Source organism: Prinia subflava, chromosome 5 (genome assembly GCF_021018805.1).
Source record: "Prinia subflava isolate CZ2003 ecotype Zambia chromosome 5, Cam_Psub_1.2, whole genome shotgun sequence".
Taxonomy (NCBI): Eukaryota; Metazoa; Chordata; class Aves; order Passeriformes; family Cisticolidae; genus Prinia; species Prinia subflava.
The window spans coordinates 26,076,484-26,093,705 of NC_086251.1; the positions used below are offsets into that span (position 1 = coordinate 26,076,484).

The window sequence follows — 17,222 nt, forward strand, 5'->3', positions numbered from 1 at the left end:
TGTTCCCTTTTTAAATTACACCTAACTGATGAGGTACACAGCTCTTAATGTGGGACTTGCATCTATAGCATATCCAGACTCTACAGATGTAACTGGGTGAAGTAGCTTTTTATGGGGTGATCCTGGGGAGCTCATTTGGTTGGGCTTTAATTTCTTCTCCAAGCTTTCAATGTTACACATTTGTTAAGTTATCATGTCTTCCCTGGACTCCAGCTCACTTTGTTTCTTGCTTTCTGAACCATTTAAATGAGGCTTCTATCAATAAACAAAATTTTTAAAAAAAATCTCATTCTATGGAAGGGGAAGGACATAATAGAAAGGTCAGAGGGTAACATGAGAGGTAGGTGATGGACATTTTTCGTATATAAACTGGTACAAGTGGAGTGCAACACAAGCACAAGAATTGTATGGCTTTATGGAATATTTGACTGGACACAAATTAACAGCTAAATTATCACTCAGGTGTAAAAAAGAGAAAAAAAAATCAAGTGTAAATATAAGTGACATTTAATAAAGAACTTTTCCAAACAAGATACAACTGCATATATGAAACTAAGAACTAAATTAAAAGAACTAGAAGTCTAAAAGGTTAGAGGCCCTCGTTCAGGTAAGCATGCAAGCACATGTGTGTTCCTACTCAGGCCAGTACGTATATAATAACTTAAACACTGAATTGGATGGGAATGTTTCTGAGGGACTCTAAAGAGGGAAAATGCAATGCTCTTCTTGTGTCAGAGCATTACTGTTTTTCTGAAATCATACACTGGTTATCTTTTAACCTGTGTTTGATATTTTCTTGTTGGATTCTTAATGAAACTTTAATCTAGTTCTTATTTAACTTTCTCGTCCTTTTTTTAAAGGTAGCTTTAAAGAAACATCATGTAATTGTGTGCAGATTGATTCTACGAACTGTGTATAAAAAGAAAGTCAACGTATGAAGCCTACCATGTAAACAAATAAATAGAAATATTTCAATACTTATTTACTGGATAGTCCATAGTTCTAGGACATGTGGATTATTCTGTAAATATGTAATCATAGACTACTTTATCTGATGGCCTATTTTAGCAGCTTCTCTGGAGTTACAGTAGGCTGTCACATATACATACTTATAACTTTTTAAGATTGGATTTTTGGGATCTACCATCATAACTTCATAGGAAACATTGTGATTCATTGTGTAGATATGCATTTGATATGATTTGGTTTTTTCAACAGCTAAAGTGGATTGTGATTAAAAAAACCCTTAAACTTACTTTGCAATAGACAATTTTAAAAATAATCACTCTAATGGTTTGCAGAAATAATTGCCAAATCAAACAGTTCAGGAACTGATTTTTTCCACAGAAAAGCCTCAGAGCTCTGAGATGCAGTGACAAGTGGTCTCTAAAGGTAAACTTACATACAGTATTTTTAATATGCTTGGCCTTGTACTAGTTTTAGTTAACTTGTACATTTGGTACCATAAGACTATCTGTAATCCAACCAAAATGTGAATGAGACCCATACAGTGTTGCAAATAACTTTTAGCAGAGAAAACTGAAACACAGGAGGTGCAGTGAGTTTAGGATGCCAGTCTGAATGATGGACTCTGTCCTAGTTATCTGCAATGATGAAGCTGCTGGTTACCCTCTCAGAGTCTCTGGGTTTTGCTAAAATACTGTTTTTCAGAGAAGGCAACTGTCAGTAAATTATGCAAACCTCTTCTATTGAGAATAATACATGAAGAAAGTATTCTTGAATAGTTACATAATTGTATGAAAGCTGTAATCTTTTTTCCTTTAAGTGCATGTAAAGGTGAGTGACTACACCTCCCACTTGTTAGAGAGGGAGAGATTTGTTTACTTTGTTTCATTGGTGTCCTAGCATAGTTCATCACAATTGTACAGACTTATATAAATAAACTTGGTTTGTTGGTTTAATAAGGTTGATTGTTTATCCCTTGATCTGAGGTGCTAAAGGGTTTCCTGTTTGGATTTTGTGTTTTCAGAAACTGACACATTTATTAGTCTGGATTATTATATTTATTATATTTAATACTAATATTGTGAAATAATGAAAAGTGAGCCCTCTCTCTTTGCAAGAGCAGCTGTTGACTCCTGGATCACTCTTTAACATCTGGAGTTGGTCCTTATCACTAGACTCAAATGGAGCCTCTTGGAAGGTCAGTTTGCTTGCACCTCTGCTGGACCTCACTTAAAACACAGACTTTGCTTGTCTTGTAGAAATCTAGACTACCTTTGTAATCAAAAATACTGAAGTGTATAGCTGAACTAAAGAAGCTACTGAGTAAGGTGAAGCAAGACTTCTCAGGGATGCTCAGTCTGAGGATGAGACACAACAGGCTTAATTTGAAACAGGGTAAGTTCTGCCAAGATGTAATATTAAAAAGTTACTGTTAGGATAGTTAAACAGTGCAGTAGGTTGTCTGAGAGATTTTTCTGTCTAGGAGGTTTTCAAGAGAATGCTAGATAAAGGCACGAGTAACATGATCCAATCTTTTAGTTTACCCAGCTTTGAGAAGGAGTGTGGATTGGTGATCACCCTGAGCTCCTTTCTGACCTGACTTAACACAGGATTCTATATGCAATTTCATACTTTCTCCAGTTTTGTCTGTCTTCCCTGCAAGTACTGCCTCCTCCCCATCCCCTTTTCAACATGCAGAGTAATGCAGCACCCAGAATTTGTCTCACAGACATGGTGACATAGGATGAGCAGTGAAGGATTTCCCAACACACACATCCTTTCTGAGACTCCCTGCTTGTGGAACACCTGTAGGGTTCTTGCTATGGCTGTCTGTGAAACTAAATTGGCCCTAGAGATTAACCACTGAGCAGGCTGAAAGACTTGGCCTGGAAGAGTCAAGAGCCAAGAGCTGTAACTGATACTTGCTTAGCAAAGTGTTCCTTTGCTGTACTTGTGAGTTGTAAATTAGATACTTAAGCTACTGATACATATGCAATCTTGCTTTCAGCACAGTAGCTTTTAGAGGAAGATGCTTAAGTAGCCAAAAATAGGTGATTTTTTTTTTTAATCTGGAACTCACTGGTTTTGCCTTACCATCCTCATCAATTGCTTCAGATGTTAGATCACCTCTCACGCTCAATAGCTGAAAGAATCTCAAATGAGCAATTTCTTAAGTCTATTGTGTGTGGAATTATCTGGGTAAAAGAACCCAAACAAACAAAACCTAACAGCCAGCTTAGGTTTCTGCTTGGTTAGTTGGACTGGGTCTAGTAAACATGGAGAGTTGTAGTGGTAATATCTTAAAGCTCTTTGGAAAGCCAGCCATTCAATACTGCCATGGGGGTTCTTTATGCCTTGACATCTATCGGGATGTTAAAGGCTCCTGTGGCCCAGCTGTGTCAGGCCATAACAGGTAGGTGTTACCCATGTAACTCCAGCCTTTGGAGGCTTGACTGTTTTTATTTAGCATACTTCTTTCTGCTGAGAAGAAGCAGTATCCAGCTAGGAGTATGAGCAGTTAAAGAAGGTAAATTAAAGTAGGAACTTCTCAGAAATAGCTAATATATTGCAATTACCTATCAGTAACAGAAGGCAGGGTGAGTATTGGTAGTACTTAGGATGATTTATCTGGTATTTTGTATTAGACTGTATGTAGTCTGTGTCTAATTTTTGGGTTCTTCAGTTCAAGGAAGATTTCAGCCACCTGAAACAAACTTAGTGAAAGGCCACCAAGAATGGTCATGGATTAGGGCTTGTTCAGCTTCTTCCAGAAAGGTTGTGAGGAGCACTGTAATAGTCTATTATGGTTGTTAGTAACAGGCCATAAGCTTAGTACTGAGTCTGCAAGGCCTTGGGACTGAGGAGGAATACCATACTTCCTCTTCTGGACTTTATTTGGCCTGCCTGAATCTTTGTTTTACTTAGCTTTTCTATAACAATTTCTATAACTGGCCAGGTGTCTGTGATTAATTTCTTTTACTTCTGTTTACCTTTAGGTGGTGCAACCATAGTTTTATGTATGCAGGAGTATTAAGCAGGTATTTCACGTGCAATGAGATATTTATGACCAAAATAATGATGTGGAGAGAAGTGCAGGCCTGTTATATGATAGCAAACCTTTAGAACTGGAAACAAAGGATGTAGAATAGAGGAGTGCAGATTAATGACGGGGCACACATGTGGAACTTGAAACCCCATAGTCCTGTATTGGTGAGTGGTCACTCAGCAGCTCTCAAATATGGGGGCCAGGGCAGGGCTGGATTTCTTTGTTTGGCTGGGGTTTTTTTTTTTTTGCGGTTTGTTTTTTGGTAGGTTTTTCTGATTTTATGGTTGGTTGGTAGGTTTTTTGTTTGGCTTGGTTTGGCTGTTTAGGGCAAAACAAGAACTGGATAAAATTGTGTGTAGGAAGTAACAGAACAAAGAAATCACATCTAACATATCTGAAGGGCTCATATATCATATATTTGGATCCAAAGGCCAGTAAGGAAAAATAAAGATTGTAAAGAATGTTAGCAAACATAAAAAGAACCCCAAGTAGATCCTAGAGGGAGGAAGAAGAAAGCAGCAGTGTATTCCTGCCAACAAAGGACTTAAGACACAGATAGCTTCAAATTATCCTTTCCAGCAGTCTGGAGATGTTGATTTTGAGATGCAGAGTAATAGTAGAAGGGTGAAAATAACAACTAAAAAGGAGAGAAATGGAGAAATGTGTTCTTTTTTTCCTATAGTAATTACATCTAGACTAATAGACTAAGATTTCCATATGCTAACAATAAATACTTGTATATATGTTATGCTTCCTCCTTGCCCATAAACAAGGTCTTCAGTGTAACAGAAGATGCAACCTCAGGGGGAGCTAATGGCAGCTTCCAATGAATGGGGAGAGGTTGTCAGGAAAGTGGTCTGCTTTTTACAGTTCTGGGTCCTGGGAGGATTAGAGACAATGGTATAATTTGAAACTAGAGGTTTTGCTTAAAGGTGGTGGAACCCCTTTATGGGGACAGTGAACAGGTTGCCCAAAGAGCTTATCTTTGGAGGTTTTCAACTGGATAAAGCTGGAGTAATGTGGCCTTGGATCTGATCCTGCTGGGTGTAGGAGGCTAATCTTTGGAACCTCCTGAGGTCACTTTCAGCCTGGGTTTACTTTGCTGTAGCTTGTGTGTTCCATAATGAAGATGTTGTAATAAAACTCATAGGAGTTACCCAGCTTGGCAAACAGGATTTGGTTATTTGCCAATGATTGATTTCTTTAAGGCCTGGCTTCTCTAAATATGCACTGCATATAAGTTTTTTAAGTTTTGTTTTTTAATTGAATGCAAAATGTAAAGTGTAGTTCTGTTACTGTAGCCCACTGCTGGTGTGGGCAGCAATTCTCTTTGGGAAAACACTGGAATTTAACAACTGTCTTCCTAAATTCTGCATGCTGCATTCCAGTAGTCTGTGGATTGTTAAGAATATTTTCTGTAGAGCAAATAATTTACCTGAGTGTAATTAAGTTGCATAGAACATATTTTGGGTGGAATGTACTCTGTGTCATTAACTTTGCACTCTGTCTTCGATACTGGAATATGAGAGTAATTATTTGAAATGAAAAGGATTGTTTTCTTAAGTGCTGGCACTCAATGTCAAAGCGTGAGCTGGATACTTTAAGAGAGTCAATGCCCTTAAGCAGTATGAAGCAAGGGCGTGTATTGAGAGTGATAGTCATGGAGGGATGTTCTTTGTGGGTTTTTTCTCTTTTCTTCATATCAAGCTTTACAAAAAGATTTGATTTGATTTAATTTCTTTGTATGTTTGATTGTGACAACACCTGATGTCTAATTCCTGAAAGCCAGCTGCAGACTCTGCTCCATTGAAACTCTTTAGATGCCATTTTGAGCTTCTGTCTTTCAACACATTTGTAATCCCCTGCCAACAGAAGAAACACTGAGCCATAAGGAAGGTGGGAAAAGAGTGGTCATAGCCTGAAAACTCTAGGAACCTCTGGTCCATGAGGAGGAATACTGTGCAAACTGAAAGACACAGTATGATGCTTTCTAATGGCTAGCCTTTCACTTCTGCCAGATGTGGCACCAGGTTTGAGTGAACCACATTGTTTTCACCTGTGTTACAGAAAACCGTCATGCAGGAAGTAATTATCTTAAATTATTTTTAAAAAGCGTTAAAGTTTTGAAATAGGTCGATTGGGTGATTTGTGGTTACTCATACAAATACATGCAAGCAATGTCCTTGACTTAATTGAATGTCCCTAAATTATTGTGGATTCTGCACAAGTGTGTTTGGTTTGGTAAATGTATATAATTTTGCAATATGAGAGCTATGGTTTTTAAGTACTATTCTGGAGAAATTAGAGTAGGTCAGTACAGAAACCCATGACCACAAAAAAAAAAAAAAAAAAAGAAAGGGAAGAAATTCATTGCTGAAAAAACATGCTGGAAGTCTCAGGTTCATGTCCTAAATCTCTCATTAACCTTCTAGTAGCAACTTTATATTTCCTCAGTCTTCTTGAGGCAGGTTTTTTTGTTATTAAACCTCTGTCAGCTTGTTCTGCAGAAAATACAAGGGTGGATAGGGTAATAAATCACATGGCAGATGAGCAACTTTGTGAACTTGTTAAAGACCATGTTAGACAAGATTCATAAATACAGCTTAATGCTAAGTGAGCGCTGGAATGGAAGCAAGGAATACAGGCATGAGTATATATGTATGATGACCAGAAGACATCAAGTCTTAGGGGGATGGAGTTTATGGTTCAGTGAGTTGAAGGAAAGGGCAGTAGAGAAGAACATCAGAGGCTGCGAATGATCTGCCATTGTAAATGGCATAAACAAGATCACAATGCCTTGTTTCACTGCCTGCTTCAGGAAAGAAATTCAAAATATCTTCACTTTAGGGCAGGGAGGGGGACAGCTGTAAAATGTGTCCCTGAATCAAACAGATAAAATTTTATGTGAAACTCAAGATGATTTGGACTTTGGTCTAATTTGAAAGACTTCTTGATAATTTGTTGGCTCTCCTCCAAGACTACAGACAAACGCGCAATTGTCAGATACCCCACATGGCATGCAAGAATATTTGCCTAGAGTACAACAGTGTAAGTGGTGTCCACTTCATCCCTTTGTAATTCTTCCTGGTGGTCTATCTGCCAACATGTAACTTGCTTCCATTATTTTTCCAAGTGAAATTGCTGTGTAAAAGCCCAACTCCTGCAAGTAGCCACGTGGCAATCAGTTTTTAGGCCATTTGCTGGAAGCGGTAGCGGAGGAGTTCAAGCTGATATCAGAAGCAATTAGAACACAGGTGGCAGCTGTTGTGGGGCTGTTTTCAGATGGGGCAGTTCTAGCGAAGCCGTTGCTGCCCAACTGTCTGTTTGTACTGATTAACATATGGCAATCAGAGCAAAATCATTGCTCACATCCCACATGTGCTTTAGAAGGTTACTTTGACAAATTATAGCTTCTCCCTAGAATGGTGCTAATGCAATATTTTTTCCGGCTGCAGTTAGCACAAGCACACGCTCAACAGTCAGTTTAATGTAGTCTTCCTTGACTGGGGGACAAATCTGATATGTGACTAGAAAAAGCAGATCATATACACTCTTATGATATATATGTATATATATCATCATATGATATATATACATATATATCATAAGAGTGTATAGTTAAAAGCAAAAAACCAAACCTTTGCTTCATTTTGCCCTTTGCTCTTGAAGACCTTCCAGTTGTCAAAAGTTGAGAGTAGGTATTTTTCCTGTAATCAAGCTCTCCCCTGGAAATATTATAATGGACTATAGAGGCAAACTAGTTTCCCAAAGTAAATTTAAACATTTGAATAAATGCTGTCTTCATCTGAGAAAGATGAATTTTAAACACAGAGCAATTGCATTCAATTTTGAATCAGGGGTAGTTAATGATTAAATTGATATTTGATTTTTATTTCCATTGCAAAATTCCATAATACTTTATCAAATGATCAAAGGTAGGAAGTTAAAGATAGCAAAGTATGATGGCCAAACTTGAGGTTAAATATAAGCTGAGTAGCATTTTAGCATTTTGTAAAATCCTCTTCTAGCTCTAGTCCTGGTAAAGGCTTTGCTGTGAAGAGTTCTGCAATTTAGCTTAACAACCAAAGTCGGGAAGTGGGAATGAACTATTGTAACAGCATGGGGTATATGATCTTTAACAAAAACCTTCACTTTAGGCTAACATCCCTTTACTGCTTAACAATGAAGAGTTTTTAATTTTAGAGCATTAATATACAGAGTGTACTCTTGGGTTTCCCATCACTGTGTTGCCTGTTTCAGCTAGCACAATCTGTTCACAGCAGCTAGTGCTCTTCCAGAGGCAGATAAGAGTACAGAAGGGGGACAATATGTTTATAAACTGTACCTTGAAACACTTTTGGGTTGAATGCCCAGAAACCTGAAGACATATAGTCACAAATATTATATTATAGTCTATTTAGCCAGTGTTACAATGAAAGGGAAGACTGTGGGAGGCGGTGGGGACTGGATAGAGTCCTCATGAGGAATATTTTCACTAAGAGGTGACCCAAATTGCAAAGTCACAGGGCAGGACTGTCCCTGTGGTGATTATTTTGTATTATTTACTAAAAGTGAAGGCAGAGCTTGTTGTGGACTGCCATGCACTAAAGTTTTGACTTCTGGGCAGAGACAGCCTGGGTAGTTCCTCAGGTCCTGCTGTCTTCAAAAAGTGATTCATAAAGATGTCCACTGTAATCTATCATAAAGTGACTCATCACTCATGACAAGTTTGTTGATGCCTGGTTAATAGTAATAATCATTAGTTATTACTATAAAATTAGAAAGCATTTATATTCTGAAGGATTATTGCCCCTCTGCTTTTCCTGCTCATGAACTTCCATCTAGAATAAATTCTTCATTTTATCACACCTTGTATATTTATATGGTATATTAGATCCATTTGCTCCAGTCCCTTGTCAAAGGGAATAATGATGCTAACTTACCTTTGGAGTTAGAAACTAAGTTGCATTCATTCCTATAAGTTTTTAGGATAACCCATTTGCTGGGCTGTCTTAACATAAATATGTCTGAGCTAACACTGTTCTTCAAAGTCCCTGGGTATTTTTGGCCTGGCTTCTTGGGGATGGAAGCAGATGGCCACAGCAGAACAACAGATGTTTTTTCAGATGTTAAAGTAGGGCTGAACTGAAGTGGGAGTTTGACAAAAATACAACAAATGTGATCTGAACCCCAGCCTTGAGAGGAGGGCCTGGCAGAGTGGGCTGTCACAGAGTGAGTGGTCCAGGCTGCATGAAAGTATTTCTAACTCTAATGGCCATTCTCAAACACCAAAGATGTGATGCTGGAGCTGCAGTGCCTGGGAAGCAAAGAGAATGAAAGGCAGTGCCTCAAAGGCTGGCCCATTCTAACCTGAGAACTGTGCTTTTGAAGCAGGGCCTGGCTCCATTTGTGGTCTCTTGGCTTGTCTTCCCAGTCCCCTGAGCTCAGGGGAGCAGGGTGGTAAGGTTGCTCCTGAGCATGGAGAACAAGTGCCACAGCTCAGCAGCATCACCTAAGCACCCTTCTCCAAATGCCTGCGCTGATTTTTGCCACAAGCTTGTGATATAACTGCTGTACCTCATTAGGTTCTGGAAAAAAAGGTGTCTGTAGTTTACTATTGCCTTTGGTTTCTTTATAAAACAATCTACATGTTTATGCATATTTCTATTCTTAACTTATTACCAAGACTGAAAATTAATCAACATGTAGAAAACCCAACATGGTTTTGTAGAAAGGCATTCAGTATTAAAAAGAACTGCTTTGTCAAGTGCAGGGAGACAATTCAGCCATGGCAGTGAGCTATGGTAACAATCCACTTGAGCAAGCACATTCAGAAATTATACTTTTTGCAAGTGACAAGATTTGACCGATTTCCTTTTAATGGGTCAGGAGCCAGACTATTGTTACAATTCTAGGTGTTTTTTTAGCTTTAGCATTGAACAAACACAGCAATAGGTGAAACCCTGAGGGGTTTCTCTTGGTGTGGGAGGATTAAGACTGCAGTCTTTGGATGTGAATAAAATTGTGTGATTTTCTTGCCTGGTTGTGGAAGGAGCTAGTGGCTCACTGGCTGAACAGGCTGAGATGGTGCTCCAGCCTACACCTGTCAAAATGTTTACATGCTCTTTTTAGTCTCATCTATCCCAGACTTTATCTTCAGACATGAACAAAGCTAAGAGAAAATGCAACTTGCTCAAACAGTGGTACTTGCATTATAAAGAAAAAAGAGAAGGAGCATTTCCTTGTCATGATAGAATACTTAAGGTGGAATTTCTTGTTCCTGACAATAGCAGGCCATGAGGCTACAGAGCTAATTTGCATCAGATGTGAACACTGCATTCAGTTTCCAAGAATTAAACAAACACTCCTGAAGCTGGTAATCAGGCTGGAGAGACAAGGGTTTTGCAGAATCTTTGCTAGTCTCTTTGTGGTCTTGAAATTGATTTAGGATTCATTTAAAGCAGCAGCAACAGAATCACAGGATATGCTGAGTTGGAAGGGACCCAAGAGAATCACTGAGTGTGACTCCTGGCCTTGCACTGGACTATCCCTTGCAAGGATCTCTCTGAAAAAGTAAAGACATCCTACATGGGACAAATGTACAACTATAATAAGCTTTACTTTCTTACTTATCTGACCAGGCTGTAGAAGATTGATTTCTCTCTTTTCTGTCAGGGGACTGAAAGCTTCACAGTAAAATTGTGTGGCAAGAGAGAAATATAGTAGGTTTTCTGACAGGTTCCCAACAGGACTGTCTTATAAATGCTGCAAACCTGTCCAGTGGAAAAACAAAGATGTGCTAGGTGGGGAAGAGCTCCCACAAGAAGGCAGTTAGACTCTCAGAAGTTTTTCCAGGGAGTACTCCATTGCTTTACAGGGAGAAGCAGCATTCCTCTTCTAGGCTGGGAAAGGCTTCCATCAGAGCTGCCAATGATCAAATATCCCTTTGAGCCATTATCCTGTCTCAGACAACAGCCAGTGTGGGATGATTAGGACACAAACATAAGAAATAGGCCACAAAGAAACTGTTTTTTGAAAACTGCTTAACATCCACAGTTCAGGGGCATCCTGAGCCAGAGGTGGTTTCAAAACTGTTACACTTGCTTGGTAACCATCAGCAGAACTAGCCTCTTTCTGTTGTTCACAGTCTCTGTTGGAAGCAAGAGAAGACTAAAGTGGCAGAAAGACATTTTTTACAGCCAATAAAAGCTAAGAAACATGGAGAGGAGTCTCTGAGATTCACTAGTCAAGAGATCTCTGGAGGAGGAACAAGAGTCAAGGAGAAATTATGATGGTCTTTGATGGATCCAAAATTTGCAGAGGAGTTGCATACTGTGGGAGTGATTGTAGACTTTAAAGGAGGTGCCTTGTTGCTAAAGATCTTGAGATTTTTTTCTTATTTCAAGCAGTGAATAGGTGAAGAGCAGCTAAAAGAAATTGTGGTGCTGAAGGAAACAGTATTGTGATGAGCAGGTGTCAGTGGCATTTTCCAATGCCTCTGCTTTTTATTTGGATCAAGACAACAAACTGCAACATGAGCAGTGTTAGGAGCAGAATTCCTGCCCAACTATCATGCTTTTTATCTGGCTGGCTTGCTAGCATGCGCTCCTTGCTGAGGTGTAAGCAAAACCAATACAGGAATTTTGCTGGTGTGGGACAAGCATCATTCCTCTGGCAGGTGTGTTCACAATCTCCTCTGCTGTGACAATTCAGCTGTCTGAGCTGTGCTGCCCTGAGAAAAGACTGGGAGAAATTGCTTTAGTGTTTGTCACATGCTGTCCACATGACTTTGCCATCTTCATTTTATGATGAGATCACTCTGCTTGGGCCTTGGCCTAAGGTCTTCTTTGGTTGACAATATGTAATCCACTCTCTCTTTCTCTTTATATCCCATTTCCGGGATATACTTTTCTAATGACATCAGACATTGGCTATATGCCTTAATTTAAAGACTGTCTGCTATTTATCCCCATGCTCCTAATTCTCTTTCATTATTAATGAGGTACTGACTCCTGTCTCTGATCTCTATGGCTGACTTAAATGTCTTTCAGACAAGTTCCTCCGTGCTTCCTTACCATGCTGCCTCTCCAGTTTTGAGGTACTTTATACATATACTCTCAAGAGTATCAATTCATTCTTCTCTTTCCTCTACAGAGCCCCAGTTCCCCACCCTGGCACCTACAGCCACACTACTTTGCTCTTGTGTTCTCTTCCCAGCCTGTCAGGCTCAGCCTTCTCCCCCAGCTCTTTCTTGGTCTGTGTACCACGGCCATCAACAGAAGAGAGCAGCAGAGATTTTTTTTCCCCCATTGTGTTTTTAAGCTCATATTTAGTGGCAGGTGCCAGTGCAGCACCAGCTCTGTAGTCTTATTTTGGGCTGTAAGTAATTGACAGAATTTTCCAACAGGTGGTTGAAAGGGAAATCATGTTCCAGGCTGAGGCCAGGCTACAGACTCACTGCCATTTGGTTTTTCATCCTGCCAGTTGCTGCTGAGCTGCCACGTCTGTTTGTTAATACCTGGTGCAGCTTTCCTTTCCATTACTTTAGTTTTCTGTTTTAAGGTAAGGTCAGAAGAAGAGATTTTGCTAGGTGAATTTTGTGAATTTGTTAGGTGAACATTGCTCAAATGCAGAAGAGAAGGTAACACAGAGCAAATAAACCACAGATGTGTTTTAATAAGGAGCAGAAATGGGAGGAAAAGCAGAAAATTTAATCCTCTGTGACAAACCATGGTGAGTAAGCAGAGAAGAAATTTTTTCAAACTTATCAATATTTTCCGATCCTTTAGAACCTTTGGAGCCACCATCACAACTATATGTAAAGGGCTGGAAGCTGAACGAAAGCAGTTTTGCCATCTCAAGACTTCGACTGTTATCTAGAAGCTCAGGTTCCCCTTCTGTGATCACCGTAACATTCACTACGACGTTAGAGGGCCTTGGGACAAGATGCCAAACAGAACTTAGCCACATGGAGTTTAAGGGGTACATCTCAAAGGAAAGAATATGGGATTACTGTTACCCATAACTGAGAACTTACAGCAGCTAAGTTCTGTGCGAATGCAGCAGGGTAAGAAAATCACAGAATTACTTAGTTTGGAAAAGACGTCTAAGACAGAGTCCAACACTTAACCCAGCACTGATATGCTCACCACTAAACCATGTCCCTAAATGCCACATCCACATGTTTTTGAATGCTTTCAGGGATGGTGATTTCACCACTTCCCTAGGTATGCTGGTCCAGTGCTGACTACCCTTTCAGTGAAAAAATTTCTGCTACTAGCCTGATCTCCCTTGGCACAACTTGAGGTCATTTCCTCAATCTATCACTCTTCTATCACTTTTACCTCTTCTCAGGAAGTTGTAAAGAGTGAAAAGGTCACTCCTGATCCTCCTTTTCTCCAGGCTAAACACTCCCAGCTTCTTCAGCCACTCCTCATAGGACCTACTCTCTAGACCCTTCCCCAGCTCCATGGCCCTTCTTATGGATGTACTCCCGCACCTCAGTGTCCTTCTTGTAGTGAGGGACCCGAAACTGGATAGAGCACTCAAGGTGTGGCCTCACCAGTGCCAAGGACAGGAGGTCAATCACTGCCCTGACCCTGCTGGCCACACTATTGCTGATACAGGCCAGGATACCATTGGCCTTCTTGGCCACTTGGACACTGCTGGATCACGTTCAGCTGCTGTCAGCCAGCACCCCCAGGTCCTTTTCTGCTGGGCAGCTTTACAGCCACTCTTCCTCCAGCCTGTAGTGCTGCCTGGGGTTGTTGTGATCCAAATGCAGGACCCAACACTTCACCTTGTTGAACCTCATGTAATTGGCTTTGGCCCATGATCCAGCCTGTCCAGATCCCTCTGTAGTGCCTTCCTGCCCCCCAGCAGATCAACACTTCCACACAACTTGGTACTGCCTGCGAAGTGACTGAGAGGGCACATGAGCCCCTCATTCAGGTCATTGATAAAGATATTAAACAGGACTGGCCTCTCCAAATGTTCATAAGTGCTATTTTTTAGTTTTACTATTCTTTTAATGTGTTTGAAAAGGAAACTAAACTATAAGTCTTAATTCTACTTAAGCGTACCAGATGAAAAGTTTCTATCCATACATTGGGTTTTCAGAATATTTATTTTCTAATCTACCATAAAGATAGTAATTGTATTACATTTCACATATTTTCTCCTTCCTTTCTTCAAACCTGAGATTTTTGTAAGGATGTCTGAAATTTTAATTTTTTGATGAAAAATGGGATAAATAAATATTTTCCTTTTTTTTTTTTTTTGTTCTCAGCTTTTAAATAATCTTGTCCTCTCCCCTTATCACACATTTTTCCACTTCAAAACTATATTCAGCACACATTTTCTTTTCCTCTTAGGAGTAAATAAGTACCAAGATGAACTGATTAGAATTTTCTCTTTCCCGCCCCCCCACCCCAAATCTCAGGATGTTTTTAAAGGGAATACAAAAAAGTACAATCTCTAGATCTTATAATGAAGAACTGATAGTGTAAATCAGGTGACCTCATTTTTTTAAAAACCACTCCAATAGGTAATGAACACACAAGATCTCTTGTCTGCTAATGACAATCCAGTTTGAAGCAAACAAATATTTCCAGTCTTGCTAACATTTTACCAGTACCACAAAACCCACAGAGGAACTCTTGTAAAAAGTGTAAGATCAGTATCACAGAAAGGGCACAATGACTTGATTCCTTCACTCTGTTCAACACTTAAGAATTTTTACTGAGATATTTATCACCTGTCTAAACAAAGCAAATGTCTTGTATGAACGTATTTTATGTGACTCCAATGTATGAGTTGTTTGCTCTGACTAAAAGTATTCATTCCAATACTTTCTTGCATTAATCATAGGACTTGAACGAAAATTGCTGTCTCAAAATATTGCTTCTTTGGTGTTTGTGCTCATGTCCAGCATCCTGAGTAGGCATCTTTGTGTGGGCAGAGGACATTGTCCAATGCAGTAACTGTTGCGTTCTGTGGCCTTGGAAGAAAGTTCTGTCCCTTCAAACTCCAGGTGCTATTTTTCATTATGAAAGAGTTAAGTCATCATGAAGTTGTTATGGTGAGAGCTCAGGGATTACTCCTATAATGAAGAATGGGTTCATTGCTGATTGGATCTCCAGACTTTCATAGAGTGATGGTTTGAAAGGACTCATACCAACAGAATTTGTAATTTACCTATTTTTGACCGTTTTATTAAGCCAAAGCCAAGACTCCTTTTCCATTAGCAATACCACACTTGTCTTCAGTCTTTGTATGATCACAAAATCATAGAATGGTCAAGGCTAGAAGAAATGTTCAACCCCCCGTGCTTGAGCAATATCACTTGTTGCCCAAGACCACATTCAGGTGGCATTTTAATATATTATTTCTTGATATGGAGATTCTACAACCTCTCTTTGAAAACCTCTTCCAGTGCTCAGTAAAACATTTCATTATGCTTTTTCTCCTGATTCCCTACACAGGACTATGGAGTACACCCTAGGCTTTCAGCTGGCTCATCATCCGTCCCCAGGCACAGCTCCATGCACACAAGCTGTTCTGTCACAAAGGGCAACTTCTTCTCCTTGTCTTCTAATCCTGCCCTTCCTAAGAACTTGCATCCTTCTGTTGGAGCACTCCAGCCATGACAGCCATTCTACCATGTCTCTGTGATCCCAAAAGGATCATGGCCTGCGATGGCAGGCAGTTCTAGCTCCTCATGGTTATTCCCAATGCTGCGTGCATGTGTGCAGGCACTCCCAAGGGACACACTGGTGTCCTGCCGATTTTCCCATCACAGTGTCCTGTAGGTACTCCTTGCTCCCATGCAATTGCTTGTAAGCAATTAAGGTGACTTTGCTTAACCCTATGTTGCTGATTTTGTGTTCTTCTTCATACCCATTGTCCTGGGTCTTTTGCTTGTAATGGTGTCTGCCATGTCCTCACAGGATTACTGTTAACTCTCTTCTTTCTCCGTCATAATGCACGGAACTTTGTTACATCTAGATTAGTTCTGCAGAATTGCTTGTGCCTCCTGGAAAAACATTAACAAAACCAAGTCAGGCTTATTTTAAAAATGTATGATAGGGACAGAAAATTCTAATCTGACCTCAAATATTTAGGATCACTGGAGTTTCTGTTTCTTTTCATGCTCTACAGAAAAAACTTCACAATGTGTGCACTGGAGCTGAGTAAAGGTAGCTAGGAGGGATTGTCCTTTATCTTTGACAAAAACAAATGTTATAGAAGTCTCTTCCAAAAACCTGAACACACAATAAGCTTTCAGAGAAGAGAAATGGCTCACCATGTTCACATGTTTATTCATATTTCTCAATAAACTCAAAGGTCATACAGTTCTCAAGTGACCAAACAATGGGTATACCACAATCGCTGTTTCATCATATATTCTCCTCTCTCTCCAACCCTGAACATGCTTTCAGCTTTACTTCATGGCCTAAATGAAGACATTAAGTGCATTAGTGTTAGGACTGAATAGTTCTGACACACAAAATGTGACTTTCATAGAAACTGAGGAATGAAGAAAACTGTGACTGTCCACAGAAACCCATCCCACCCACAAAAAGTCAATTGTCCAGGCTCATGATAATAGAATTAAACCAGTGCATTTCATGCAGAATGAAGGAAAACTACACTACAAGAAAGATTAAAATTTCATTCAAGAGAAGCTGAAATCTCAGCATTATAATGCTACAACAACCTGATTTGTTAATTTTTTGATCTGCAATACCTTAGCCTTTGTTTACTCCGGACAAACATGGTGCGGGTGAACGGTGGTCATCTTGCAACCCTGCAAAGGAAAGTGCTTTGTCTATTCAGGGAGCACATACTGTGCTCACACAGTTACTTCATCGCCCTGCCACCATTGCGCTACTGCCAGGCCCTCCTGCCTGCCCTGCCAAGAGGAAACCTTGGGAAAAGAGGCACAGAGACACAGGAGTGCCCAGCTAGGGAAGCTGATGGTGTTTTATTAAGGTCTCCTCTGGGTTTTAAGTCACCAACTGGCTTCATTCTAGCTACTGTGAAAGAGTGTTCCTTGGAACCAGGTGCATCATCTTCACTAGCAGCTAAACACAGGGAGTTATGCCAGGAGCAGGGTAGGAAAAACAGTGTGTCAAGAAACTGTATGAGAGCTTGTGTATATTATATGAGGAAACCAAACTCCCCAAGTGCCTGAAACCCTGCAGAAGTG

General features: G+C 39.9%; 1 long non-coding RNA gene across 1 annotated transcript; it reads right to left on the reverse strand.

Moving 5' to 3' along the window:
- Positions 1 to 15,673: 15,673 nt before the first annotated feature.
- LOC134550602 (uncharacterized) lies at positions 15,674 to 16,887 on the reverse strand. The gene is made up of 3 exons (XR_010080369.1): positions 16,761 to 16,887; positions 16,317 to 16,466; positions 15,674 to 16,046 (listed from the first exon to the last, which is right to left on the reverse strand). It is a non-coding gene; the product is annotated as an uncharacterized LOC134550602 (long non-coding RNA).
- Positions 16,888 to 17,222: the final 335 nt, after the last annotated feature.